The sequence below is a fragment of the Silurus meridionalis genome, chromosome 10, assembly GCF_014805685.1.
Source record: "Silurus meridionalis isolate SWU-2019-XX chromosome 10, ASM1480568v1, whole genome shotgun sequence".
Lineage (NCBI taxonomy): Eukaryota > Metazoa > Chordata > Actinopteri > Siluriformes > Siluridae > Silurus > Silurus meridionalis.
In genome coordinates, this window is record NC_060893.1 from 25,994,595 (window position 1) to 26,008,635 (window position 14,041).

Consider the following 14,041-nt stretch of genomic DNA (forward strand, 5'->3'; position numbering starts at 1 on the left):
TAGAATCAGTAAATGTAAAATCTGTTCAACAAAACCCCACACTGATACTGTTCCTGGTGTTCACTCAGTTCTAGCAGTAAAAATACTCAGATAGCAGCATCTGATATCATGTAACACTCTGTAGAGTAAAACCTCGTGTAGATTTGTCATGGAACACGGCAGGAGCAGCTACAAGTGCAGATCATTTCTTACAGAAAGTGCAAACAAACCCCAAGAACAAAATCCAGAACAATCAGTAAAGTAAAGTAGAAAAACGAATCCTGAGCACAAGCAGGAACCGACAGCATGAGACAACAAACAGAAGACAAAGTGTGCAGTGAACGGTGAGATCTTCATCAACAAGTGCTAATGATCATGAAACGTGAATCAGGTGTAAAAACAAACATGAGACCTGCTGCAGTGGCTTGTGGGAAACAGAGTTCCTGTCCATAATCCTGACAATATTGTAGTGATCTGGATGGATTTCACAATTAATGATCAAATCAAAGCAGAGTGTAAACTGTGCTCTGTGAAAACATCAAGAGGAGGAACTACAGCATCTTCCTAACCACCTGATAAACATCTGGATGCTGCTCTAACTGTCTTTGTGTCCTCGTCCTGTCAGCTTCATATCTGATTGCTTGTTTAAACTCTCCATCTTGCAGGATCTCAGTCCTGATGCACATCTCCAATCACAACCAGATGACCTCTGACCCTTTCTGATCAGCTTTCTTTTAAATACAATAGTGCACCTTTTATTCATGTCTATATTTATATATTTGTTCTTTATCTGTTAATTCTGAATAATGTGATCAGATGTAAGCAAATAATGGTGGTCCTTATTTATAACTTTTATCTGATACACTGTGACTTTTATATTTTTATATTTTATGTTTAATAATTTACTCACCATCAAGTTGAACTCTGTCTTTCTTGTATTTTGTTCGTTTTTGTATCCTCCACGTTTCAGCACAAAGGATCTATAGAAAGCGTGATCAGTGATTCTGACGTCCTTCAACACCAGAGAACAGTTTCCTTTACGAAGCTCATCCTCAGGAACGTCCACACGTCCTTCATATCCTGCACCCTCATGTGTACCATCAAAGCTTCTCTCAAACACAACCTCATTATCAGCACGCCACCGAAAAACTGATGTTTGTGTGAAGACTTTACTCAGGTTACAGGGCAGGAGAGCTGTGGCACCCACATGAGTAATGGGAGGATCTGCACTGATGGAGTCTGTGGGGGGAAACATTACAATCGACATGATTTGGAGCATTTTATAAACATTTTTGCATATTGTAATGGACAGTGTTGGGCAATAACGTGTTACTGTAATGCAGTTACTTTTGACAGTAACTAATATTGTAACACGTTACTTTTTAAATAAAGTAACTCCGTTACCGTCACCGTATGGTGCGTTACCCCTTTCTTAAATTAATTAATTTTGCCTGAAGTGCAGACAACAGTCTAACCTGTTTACAGCAGAGACGCATTGTAGGATTGGTGGATGAACCACTGTAAACACGAAGAAGATGCACTGTGGTCGTGTCTCCATTTATTCAGGTCTGTGCGGCAGTAATGGCGAGTCGAGGCGAGAGCAAGACGAGTTTCTCAAAGTGGAAATATGATCATTATTTCACTTAAGTTGAGCATAAAGACAAAAACTTTTTAGTCAAATGTAAGCTGTGTCTTTCTGGTTCGAAGCTCGTATCTACTGCGATAAACAGCAACTCCAATCTGTTGAAGCTTCTGCAGAAACTCCATGCCTCGACGAAGCTAGAAGCTAACCCGGTGTTCTGTTCTACATTGTTGATAGTTTTCATACTTTATCTGTGAAAGGAACATTTTTAAGAGCTCAACATGACAGCTTTTATGATGCAGAAGCCACTTTAGTTTTTGATTCTGAATTTATTATTCAGCTTGTTTTGTTATTTATTTCAGAAATCCTTGTGATATATTCAGTTACTTTTTGAATAAGGTAACTAGTAACTGTAACTAGTTACTATTTCTTAGTAACTAGCACAACACTGGTAAGAAATGTGAGGACACTTGTGTGTTGTTGGACTTAACCAGGTCACTCACCCACACAGACAGAGAGCCAGAAGATGGAAATAGAAAGGAGGATCATGATGCCTGGAAGACTCGTGTGGAGTTTTTACAGATTTCCTGATACAAACACAAACAAAGGCAGATTATTTAACACATTGGACCACAGTGGATCATCCCCCTTTTCATCTACATCCGCCTCTTTCACACCAACTACCTGCATGTCTTCCCTCACCACATCCATAAACCGCCTCCTTGGTCTTCCTCTTTTCCTACTTCCTGGTGTCTCCATCCTCAGCATTCTCCTACTGATATACCCCATGTCCCTTCTCTGCACAAGTCCCAACCATCTCAATTTCACCTCCCTCACCTTGTCTCCAAATCGTCGTACATGCACTGTCTCTCTAATAAATTCATTTCTAATCCTGTCCATCCTCATAACTCCCAACGAAAACCTTAACATCTTCAGCTCTGCTACCTCCAGCTCCACCTCCTGTCTTTTCTCAATGCCACTGTCTCTAATCCATACAACATCACAGGTCTCACCACAGTCCTATAAACTTTCCTTTCACTCTCACAGATACTCTTCTATCACAAATCTCTCCTGCTATCACTCTTCTCCACCCACTCCACCCTGCCTGCACTCTTTTCTTCACTTCTCTAACTCTCCATTACTTTGCACTGTTGACCCCAGGTACCTGAACTCCACCACCTTCTACACCTCTTCTCCCTGTAACCACACCACTCCACTGCCCTCCCTCTCATTTACACACACATGTACTCTGTCTTACTCCTACTGACTTTCATTCCCTTCTCTCCAGCGCATTTCCACCTCTCCAGGCTCTTCTTAACCTGCTCACTACTCTCACCACAAATCACAATATCATCTGCAAACATCATAGTCTAGGGAGGCTCCTGTCTGACCTCGTCTGTCAACCTGTCCACTGCAAATAGGAAAGGGCTCAGGGCCGACCCTTGATGCAGTCCAACCTTCAACCTGAACCAGTCTGTCTTTCCTACTGCACACTTCACTGCTGTCACACTGTCCTCATACATGTCCTGCACCACCCTCACATACTTCTCTGACACACCTGACTTCCTCATACAACACCACAACTCCTCTCTCCATCCTGTTTTTGTACGCTTTCTCTTAATCCACAAACACACAATGCAATTCCTTCTGTCCTTCTCTATACTTCTCCATCAACATTCTCAAAGCAAATAAGGCGTCTGTGGTGCTCTTCCTCGGCATGAAACCATACTGCTGCTCACAGATAATCACCTCTTCTCTCAGCCTGGCTTTCACTACTCTTTCCCATAACGTCATGGTGTGACTGATCAACTTAACTCCCCTGAAGTTACTGCAGGTCTGCACATCTTCCTTATGCTTAAAGATCGGTACCAGCACACTTCTTCTCCATTCCCCAGGCATCCTCTCACCTTCCAGAATCTTGTTAAACAATCTGGTTAAAAACTCCACTGCCATCTCTCCTAAACATCTCCACGCTTCTACCGGTATGTCATCTGGTCCAACTGACTTTCCACTCTTTATCCTCTTAATTGCTGCTCTCACTTCCTCCTTACTAATCCTATCCACTTCCTGCTTCACTAACTCCACATCATTTAACCTTCCTTCTCTCTGATTTTCCTCATACATCAGCTGTTTAAAATACTCCCTCCACCTTCTCTCCTCACTCTCCTCACTAGTCAACACATTTTAATTTCCATCCTTTATTGCTCTCACTTGCAGTACATCCTTCCCAGCTCGGTCCCTTCTGCCTGGCCAACCTGCACTTCCTCATTTCACCACCACGTCTCCTTGTCTTCCTTTCTATTTCCAGATGTCACACCAAGTACTTTTCTAGCTGCCTCCTCATCACTCCTGCAGTAGTTACCCAATCATCCAGCACCTCTTCACCACCACTGAGCCCCTGTCTGACCTCTTCCTGAACCTCACACTACATTCTTCCTCCTTAAGCTTCCACCATCTTATTCTTCTTTCAGTCGTCACTCTTCTCCTCTTCTTCTTCGCCTCCAAAACCATCCTACAGACCACCATCCAATGCTGTCTAGCTACACTTTCCCCGCCAACACCTTACAGTCTCCAATCTCCTTTAGGTTGCATCTCCTGCATAGAACATAGTCCACCTGTGTGCACCTTCCTTCATTCTTATAGGTCACCCTATGATCATCCTTCTTCTTAAAATACGTATTCACGACTGCCATTTCCATCCTTTTAGCAAAATCTACCACTATCTGCCCTTCCACATTCCTCTCCTTAAGGCCATACCTACTCATTACCTCCTCGTCACCTCTGTTCCCTTCACCTACATGCCCATTAAAGTCTGCCCCAATCACCAATCGTTCATTCCTAGGTACACCATCTACCACTTCATCTAATTCACTCCAGAATCTTTTCATCTCACAACCCACTTCTGGAGCATAGGCACTGATGACATTTATCATCATTCCATCAACTTTCAGCTTCACGTTTATCACCCTATCGGAAACTCTCTTCACCTCCACTACACTCTTACTGTACTCTTCCTTCAGAATCACCCCTACACCATTTCTCTTTCCATCCACACCATGATAAAACAGCTTAAATCCACCTCCAATGTTCCTGACCTTACTCCTTTTCCACTTTATCTCCTGAACACACAACATATCTACCTTTCTCCTCTCCATCATATCAGCTACCTCTCTCCCTTTACCTGTCATAGTACAAACATTTAAAGTACCAACCCGAACCTCCACTCTCCTACACTTCTCCTTTTCCTGCCGTCTCTGTAGACATCTTCCTCCTCTCCTTTTCTTTCTTCGGCAAACAGTAGCCTAACGGTACCATGTTGGCCAACGATACCTGTGGCCTCGACCGATCCGGTATGAATTTCTTATTTGTGATCCGCATGTTTAATTTGGAAAGTTTTTACGCTGGATGCCCTTCCTAAAGCAACCCTCCCCATTTATCCACGCTTGGGACTGGCACTAAGAGTACACTGTCTTGTTCCTCCCTAATCGCTGGGTTTGAGTGAAATGTCGCATTAATGTCTGAAAAAGGGGCCCGGTGATTCCAGGTTATCATCTATTTTTTAGCTTTTATAAATATCTTAACTGTTCTGTTTTAGCTAGACTTAAAAAAAAAAAACATTTATTGACAGCTCTTTGTTTCAAAAATGGCGCCACCAGAAATGCTTTAGGATCAGACATGAGCAGTGTCATCACAATGCGTTTATTGTTTACATCCTTGAAATATTATATATGAGGTGAATATAGTCAGAATGATCACATCCCCAGTGCATCTTTGGTGCATTCAGACCTGTACGTAGACCTTTCAACTTGTGATCAGATTACACTACTTACGCTAATATGTAAACCAGCTGCACTCTATAACCACAGTCTTATTAACCAAATGGTCCCAGAGAGGGATATGGCGTGTGAATGATTATGTGGTAGTGGCAGCAGTCACATGGTTGGGCGGAGCAATTGGAATGACGGCCCGGTTTCACTTTACTGAATTAGTGGGTCTATAAAGGAACCTGTAGGTGTCTTGTGGAAGTACGTTTTCCCTGATTACTGGTGACGACAATACCCGGTCAGGTATTATTTATTTTATGCCAAAAATTTAAATTTTGTGCTTATTTCTCCATAATTAGGAAGTGAGGAACTGAGAGCCGTTGTAGTGGGTTGTCTGTGGGTCACTGAAGCGCTGACGTAGTTGCATTGTTGTAACGCCGTTCTCTTCTATTTATGTGCCGAGCACCAGCATGGGACGCATGTCCTGGTCATAGCATGCTGTGGCTAATGGATTACCAGATTAGCTAAGGAGCTCAATGCTAGCGTGTTAACTGACTGCATGCATTTTATATATTAGTGTGTCTGTTTCAGTGTTTAACAGTGTTGGGCAGTAACGCGTTTTTTTTACTGTAAAAAGCGTTTGCTTTTTACAGTAACTAATACTGTAACGCGTTACTTTAAAAAATAAAGTAACTTCATTACCGTTACCATATGGTGCGTTACCCATTACTTTTTTAAATAAATTAATTTCGACTGAAGTGTAGACTACAGCCTAACCTGCTTACAGCAGCGTCGCATTGTCGGATTGAAGGATTACCCTCTGTATACATGAAAAAGACGCACTGTGGGTGTGTCTCCGTTTATTCAGGTCTGTGCAGCAGTAATGGTGAGTCGAGGCAAGTCGAGGCGAGAGCAAGACGAGTTTCTCAAAGTGGAAATATGATCATTATTTCACTTTAGTTGAGCATAAAGACAAAAACTTTTAAGTCAAATGTAAGCTGCACTGTCAGAAAAAAAGGTACAGTGCTGGTACAATTTTGTTCCTAGAGATACAAAACTCATTTAAAGGTCCACAATTGGTCCTTAGGGTACAAATATGTACCCAAAATGGCTTATAAAGGTACAACATTTTAGGTTTAGATGTGAAAGGTCCATTTTTGTACCTTTTGAAACGTTTTTTTTTTCAGTTAAGCTCCAATAACTTATGTCTGTTTCTTTATTAATTAAATGTATGTCAGGTCAAAATAACAGCAAGACAACATATTAAGTAGTTTTAAATGTTAAAAATAAAATGGTGAGATGTTTTGTAGGACTATATTAGCTATATAAATGAACATACTTCACCATCACTTCATGTAACGTTAGCCTATCCTGTCTGTAAAATAAAATAAATTTTATTTCCAAACATATTAATGATTCTATTAAATTAAATATATGTATAATAATTGTTCATGTTTGTTGTGATTTAGTATAATTTTTTTTTTTTCAACGTTACGATTGTTGTCGCTTTAAGAATTTCCGCTCTGCTTGATCGTCGTTCATCAGTGTGATACATGGGCGTGGTCCTGACAGAACTTCAGAACACGATTTCGTCAAGCATTTTTTGGACACATTTTTCAGGTAAATGCGAGATAATGTTATATATTCATATTTCTTCACGTATTGTGCTATGTTATGTTGATTTTGTCTAATTCGATGTTCCCTGCTTAAAGCCCGCGAAAAGTAAGTTAATGCGTCAGACGTCAGACTGGCCGTTGTACGACGGATTTGGGAAGCGCCTTCAAAAGTTCAGAATGGAGTTGGGAAAAATGAATACCACACAATTAATAAAGGAGCTTATGCAGTTTGGTATCGAAATCACTGATGAGGAGAGGAAAAAATTTGAGGGTGAGTATGATTATTATCACATGTTGAGATGTTTTAAGAAAATCTAACTTAGGCTTTTCTCGAGGATAACAGATATAGACTATAAACTTTCATACCTTTGCCTCGCATACCATATTTATTTGATAAAAACTGTGGCCGACACTATATATTGGCAGGGCTAGCCATTGTAATTAGTGGTTATCTCAGTTTTTTTACATTTTGAGACTAAAAATATCCTGCCTGTGATTGCGTCATTTTGTTAGGCCGCATGAGACTTCCCGACACAACCCTCCGCCATCAAACTTAAAATCAAGTGATTAATAAGTAAGGTACAATTTACATCACAGAGGCGGTATGAATATTTATTTATTTGTTAAGCACACTTGATAATATAAAAATAATATTTGATATTAAAGCAGTTGCATTATGCAGCAGACATTATACAGCTCATTGTCTTCATGCAGTTAATTAATCAACCATCGGTTTATTATATCGGCCTTTTCATGCTATAGTCGATATGCCGATGGTTGTGAATTGTCAAAATTGGCCAATCTCTAAAATTAAAGCTGCAGTCCGCAACTTTTTGTGTTAAAATTTACAAAATTATATAATGAGAATGTACAACATGAATCCCTTTTCCAAACCGTGTTTTTGTCTTATCCTGAATCATTATGGTACACTTATAATAAGTGTTTATATTCGGACTATTTCAGACCAGACTGGTAGGGCTCGCCGCAGAATATCACAGTAACTGCGTGACTCACGGAGAAAAGTAGCTCCGGCTAGAATGTTCCTCCGCAAGACGCGTGCAGTTCTGGGTCCGGTTGCACCAGCTGTGCGCAAGTTTCAACGTAGACCAGTTTTGACGTAAATGGGCACTAAGTTACAACTTAAGCACTACTAAATATTTTTGTGTTGCACCATTAAACTTGAAGTGTAACTCTACGTATACACTAAATATTTACGGAAGCCTCCTATCAGAAGTAAAGGTTGGAATAAATAGCAGACTGACTGACCTGCATCAATAAGCTCTTGTTTTACCTGACAGACTTCATTCTTTACACATATATGATGCTGCTGACATTTACACTCTTTTACATTTTAAGAAAGAGAACATTATGTGAAAAGATTACTTTGTTAGCCACTCTTCAACACAATCCCGTTAAACAGTGCGCCGCTGTATGCATCGGTCCCATCACTCCGTGCATGTCAAATAAAATCAGTTATAATCAATAATGTAATTTCTTATGTTTTTTTGTATCAGTATTTATTTATCCTTATGGAAGCCCGTTTCCGCCACAAAAAAAAAAAAAAAAAAGATGAATTGCGACTTTATATCTCAGAATTCTGACTTTTTATCACGCAATTGCGACTTTTTATCTCAGAATTCTGACATTTTATCACGCAATTGCGACTTTATATCTCAGAATTCTGACTTTATATCATGCAATTGCGACTTTATATCACGCAATTGCGACTTTATATCTCAGAATTCTGACTTTTTATCACGCAATTGCGACTTTATATCTCAGAATTCTGACTTTTTATCACGCAATTGCTACTTTATATCTCAGAATTCTGACTTTATATCACGCAATTGCGACTTTATATCTCAGAATTCTGACTTTATATCACGCAATTGCGACTTTTTATCTCAGAATTTGACTTTTATCACGCAATTGCGACTTTATATCTCAGAATTCTGACTTTATATCACGCAATTGACTTTATATCTCAGAATTCTGACTTTATAACTTGCAATTGTGAGATATAAACTTGCAATTGCGAGTTAAAAGTCAGAATTCTGAGATAAAAAGTCGCAATTCATCTTTTTTTTTTTTTTTTGTGGCGGAAATGGGCTTCCATATATCCTTAATAATTTTGTTTCAAATACAGTTTCTGAATGTTATTTACATATAAATACATTTATGATTAAGTAGTAGATGCACCGATCTGCCTTTTTCCTTCCGAGCCGATACTGAATCCCAGGTATCGGTATCGGAAGCGAAAAAGCGGATCGGTGCATCCCTAATGGAAACTTATTTTACTGTTAGCTACGTGAGGCAAAATAAGTCAGAATGAAGGAAAACTGAAATTCACAGAATTTCAACAACTTCTCCTCACGTACTTGAAGGATCACTAAGGGTAAACATCATATTATGCGACTACGCATTATTTTACGGAGACCTTACGAGCTACTAGCTATGTTCTTGCCTTAAGTACAAATGGTGCAACCGAATAAAGTACAAACTAGCTAGTAGTTACTAAGCCACTAGTGTGGACTTTGTTCCAATTTAAGAAAAAACTTACAAATGGCTGGTGCAACCCTACCCTGTTTATTAACCGCTAGAGGGCCGAAAATCGCGGACAGCAGCTTTAACTTAGTGATACATTTTCCTGCAGCGCCACCAAATCAGGTGCTGGCGCTCTGTCTGTAGAACTTAGTGGCACTGGTGCCACTGCTCTCAAATGTTAGTCTGGAGCCCTGTGTCACTGCAATTGACAAATTCAGCTGTCTGTTAGGGTTCATGTAATTTCCATGTTTTATTATTTTAATCTCTATTTTAATCTTAATTTCATTTCAGAATTTATTTGTTAGCCCTGTAAAGTATTCCCCACTGGTTACCATTTTTGAGTGTGTATTTTACCTGACAGGCAATGGTGCCGTGTTCCAGCTTCAAATATACTGGTTTAGTGCATGGTTCTAATGATGGGTAATTCAATTGTACTTTTCATGATCTCTTTTATGTTATAGACAATGATGTAGATGGAGAGACTGTTGACATTGGGCTGACGGAGTCAATGGTTTCATTCCTCTTTGAGGGATCATTTAAGAAGCAGGCAAAATTCCACCGATTTGTCCAACAGATGAAGGAAATGGTGACATTAACGCTTGAACCTGTGCCTGCAGAATGCCTTTTTCAGTCTTCAGCTGGAGCAAGGTTGTTGTCATTTAATATTTAATATTGTTTCATTTGTTTCAGGAAACTATTCTGAAAGTTAGGGGTGTTAGAAAATATTGTTACACGTGAATATCGCAATATTATGTTTGGCGATACTGTATCGATTCTAGTCCGAGTCATTTGATTTTGAGTATCTGCCGATACTGAGTCCCGATCCGATACTTCTATAATAGCCTACATAAAAAAGAATAAAGAAGAGCGAAAAAACGGATCCAGGAACAGTGCTTTTCAGGTTTTTCAGGTATCTAACAGTAATCAAATAGTAATTAAATATAAAATATCACTGCATATTATCTTTACTGTATAAAATAAATAAAGATTAATCATTATTGAAGTTACAAAAACTGTTCAGTCAAGAGCAGTGAGTGATTTCTTTGTTATTTGTTGTTTGATTTAACATTAAAAACAGGCAGCAGGAATAGTTTTTTTTCCCTATAAGACATGCACACGATCCAGTACATATACTGTTACACATGCGCTGTCTTTCTCGACTAATATACGTTCACTTAAGACATAACCGACTATGTTTGCTAGGATACTCGCTAGGACGGACATGCTGACATCATTTTTTGTATAAATGTGGCCACCGAAGCGCAAGACTTGAAAGAGAACTCAGTATTTGCGCGCTGACTGGAATAAGCGTGTGCGCGCTTCGGATGAGCGCACACAAATCTTCTCACAGCGCGCGCGAGTTCTCTTTCGCGTCTTGTTCTTGAAGGTTTAAATCAGCAAGGCTTAAATAAGTTAGTTTAAACACAGATAGCAACGTGTGCTGTTCAGGTCTCACCTGCGCTCGCGCGCTATCAACACCCGGGTGATGACGGCGTAAATGACTGGACATTAGAGCATACGGCACTCGCAGTAAACAGTTTACAAAGAGTGACTGTTTTGTCCATGCTTTTTGATTATCGTTGTTGTAACGTTTTGTGCATCCATCGACTGAAACATACATTATCTGAACTCTGTCTGTTTTCCACGTTGCTATTTTAAACAAACCATATTAAAGGATTAGTTCACTTTTAAATAAACTTTTGCTTATAATTTACTCACCCCCATGTCATCCAAGATGTCCATGTCCTTCTTTCTTCAGTCGAAAAGAAATGTCATCAATGTGTTGTCACGAGCCGCAGGGTTTAATTTGGACTTATCTAAGCAGGTAAATAAAACTGTTATTGTAGAAGTTCCCATCCACTAGCATTATTTGACTGACAGACAGCAACAGTTGAAGTTAAAAATCATAATTTGTGTTCTAGTGAAGAAACAAAGACACCTACATCTTGGATGCTCTTGGGGTAAGCAGATAAACATCAAATTTTCATTTTTGGGTGAACTATCCCTTTAAACTTTTTAAAAAACTTTTTAAAATGACTGATCGTTTCGCTAGATAAGACCCTTATTCATCATCTGGTATCATTTAAAGCCCTTTGAAGCTGCACTGAAACTGTCTTTAGGACCTTGAACCGTCTGGTGCCCATTCAAGCCCATTGTATGGTGAAAAATCCTGAAATGTTAATTTCTTTTCGACTGAAGAAAGAAGGACATGGACATCTTGGATGACATGGGGGTGAGTAAATTATAAGCAAAAGTTTATTTAAAAGTGAACTAATCCTTTAACCAATAGATGCGTACTCATTCGAGATGGAAATTATATTTAAATATAATTTAAAATATTATTATATATTATATATTAATATATTATTATGTATACATATATATCCGAGTCCTGATCGGGAGGTAACGTCCAATTCCGATCGAGTCTGAAACGTTTGAAATCAGGCGTCTATCAGCCTACCAGTCCGCTGATTGATGCCTGCTTCTGCTTTCAAGCACTCCCGCTTTCAAAGCATTTTCAAACACTTCCTTGTGCTTTCAAACACTCTTGTACATTGATCATTGTAGCCAATCACAGACGCATCCGATGTGTGCGTGAGCACAATGGCCAGTCAGAGGTGTTTACGATTCCAGTTCAACAGTGCTCAAAGCATCAAATTTTTAAAATTTCAGTACTGAATTGGTATCGTGGTTGGTATTTTATCGGAGCTGATACGGAGACTGAGTATTGGATTGGCGCATCCCTATACTGATAACCTTAATCCAGGTGTGTTTGATTGAGAAGATATGCAAAATGTGCAGTGTTGGTGCCCCGCAGGAATGTGATTGGGTACCACCGGCCTATACTATAACAAAGTAATTGTTATTTGTTAATGAATGTATTCATCTGTCTTTCAGTAGTAAGAACTGGTACTTTATAGTATTTGTCATACTTTATGTATCCCTGTAACATTTCATTGCCTAATTATTACTTTCTTTTTTTACCATAGTAATATCAGCCCATCAGCAGCTTATCCTGCACTTTTTGAAGTTCCTAAGTTTCCTTTTGATGTTCAGGCTAAGTTGGACCAAAAACAAAGCAAACTTGCAGCATCCGATAGGATCAAAATTATAAGAACATTGTATGAAAGCATGGCTCAGTACAGTATGTAAGTATTCCCCATTAACTGTGCCCAAGGTTTTACATTTTAATTACATTTTAAACAAAAGTAAACGCTACACTCGTGTTTAAAATGTTTTGCAGGTATCCGACTAATGAAGAGTATGTTCAAGTGGCTAAGGCCCTTATTCTGAGGTACCCTTTTAAAGGACAAAGAGGGCAATGGATATGTAAGTAGAGGAGTAAATCTTAATATCCTACTCTTGGTTCTAGTCATACAGTTAATTTTGTGTAAAACCTTTTTTTCTTCTTCTTTTGCCAAAATATGTTTTTAAATAGCACACATGGCACATGTCTCTGAAACGCAAGTTTAAATTTGAACGGACACCTTTGGCTGATGTTGAAGAAGTGAAAAGACTTAAACAGAAGTTTGGTCATTCAAAAAAGTCTCAGGAACCTGAAAAAAGCACTTGCAAACAAATGAAAAGGCCTGTGGTGAGAGCATACATTTATAATCTTTTTACAATGGTACATGTTGCCAGTGTATTGTTCTCAAATTTATCATTATAACGAGTGACAAGACACCCGTGAAAAGGCAAACATTTTCTTTATTTTCTTGCCAAGAAGTTAGAAATAATATTCTACCTGATTGTTTTTGTCTGTGTACAAGGACATGGATGTTGCTGGAGAGGATGCTACCTCAATAGAGGGACATGTGAAAGTCCTACAGGACCAATATCGAAAGACACAGCCAGATGCTCGTATTGTTGAAGAGCGAATGAGGAGGACCTTTGCCTGGAGGCGTAAGGAGATTATTGGTGGGATGACTGTTGAAGATGCTGTCAACAAATATCCGTTTTTGAAGAGTTCATCAGGGGTAAGTGTGGAAATTATAAAAGTACACAAACCCATTAACATGTAGGACACTGAAACTGTATAAAAAATTCTGACTTTCTTATGTTTGTGTCTTTTTAACAAATTTCAACTTTATCAAGAAATTGGTTTCCTGTACAAGTCTGTTAATCTTTGCCGGCACTTTCAAGAAAGCTTTGGAAACATTGCATCCAGTGTGCTACAACTTGCTTATGGAAATCTCTTTAGCAAAGCCGCTCATAGAAGCTAGAGAAGAATCTCTCGTTGAAGACCATAATTGTAATTGACGTTTTTTTAATCTTATCCTATTTATTAAAGGGTTAGTTCACCCTAAACTGAGAATTCTGTCATTAATTACTCATCCAAACCTACAAGACTTTTGTTCATCTTTGTAACACAAATGAAGATATTTTTAATTAAATCTGACAGCTTTCTGCCCCACCATTGATTGAAGGCTCAGTCAGGTTGTATATCATGTCTGTATCAATGGCTCAATACGAGAGGCAACGCAAAATGCAAAGACATGTGAAATATAACGTCATCACAGGTGTTGCGTGCAAACGTGTGTATGGTGTTGGTTTCA

At 39.0% G+C, this 14,041-nt stretch overlaps 1 long non-coding RNA gene across 1 annotated transcript; it reads left to right on the top strand.

The window, feature by feature from the left end:
- The first annotated feature begins 12,786 nt into the window (after window positions 1-12,786).
- Window positions 12,787-13,456, top strand: LOC124392879. Its single transcript, XR_006927235.1, has 3 exons — window positions 12,787-12,815; window positions 12,925-13,080; window positions 13,331-13,456. It is a non-coding gene; the product is annotated as an uncharacterized LOC124392879 (long non-coding RNA).
- Window positions 13,457-14,041: the final 585 nt, after the last annotated feature.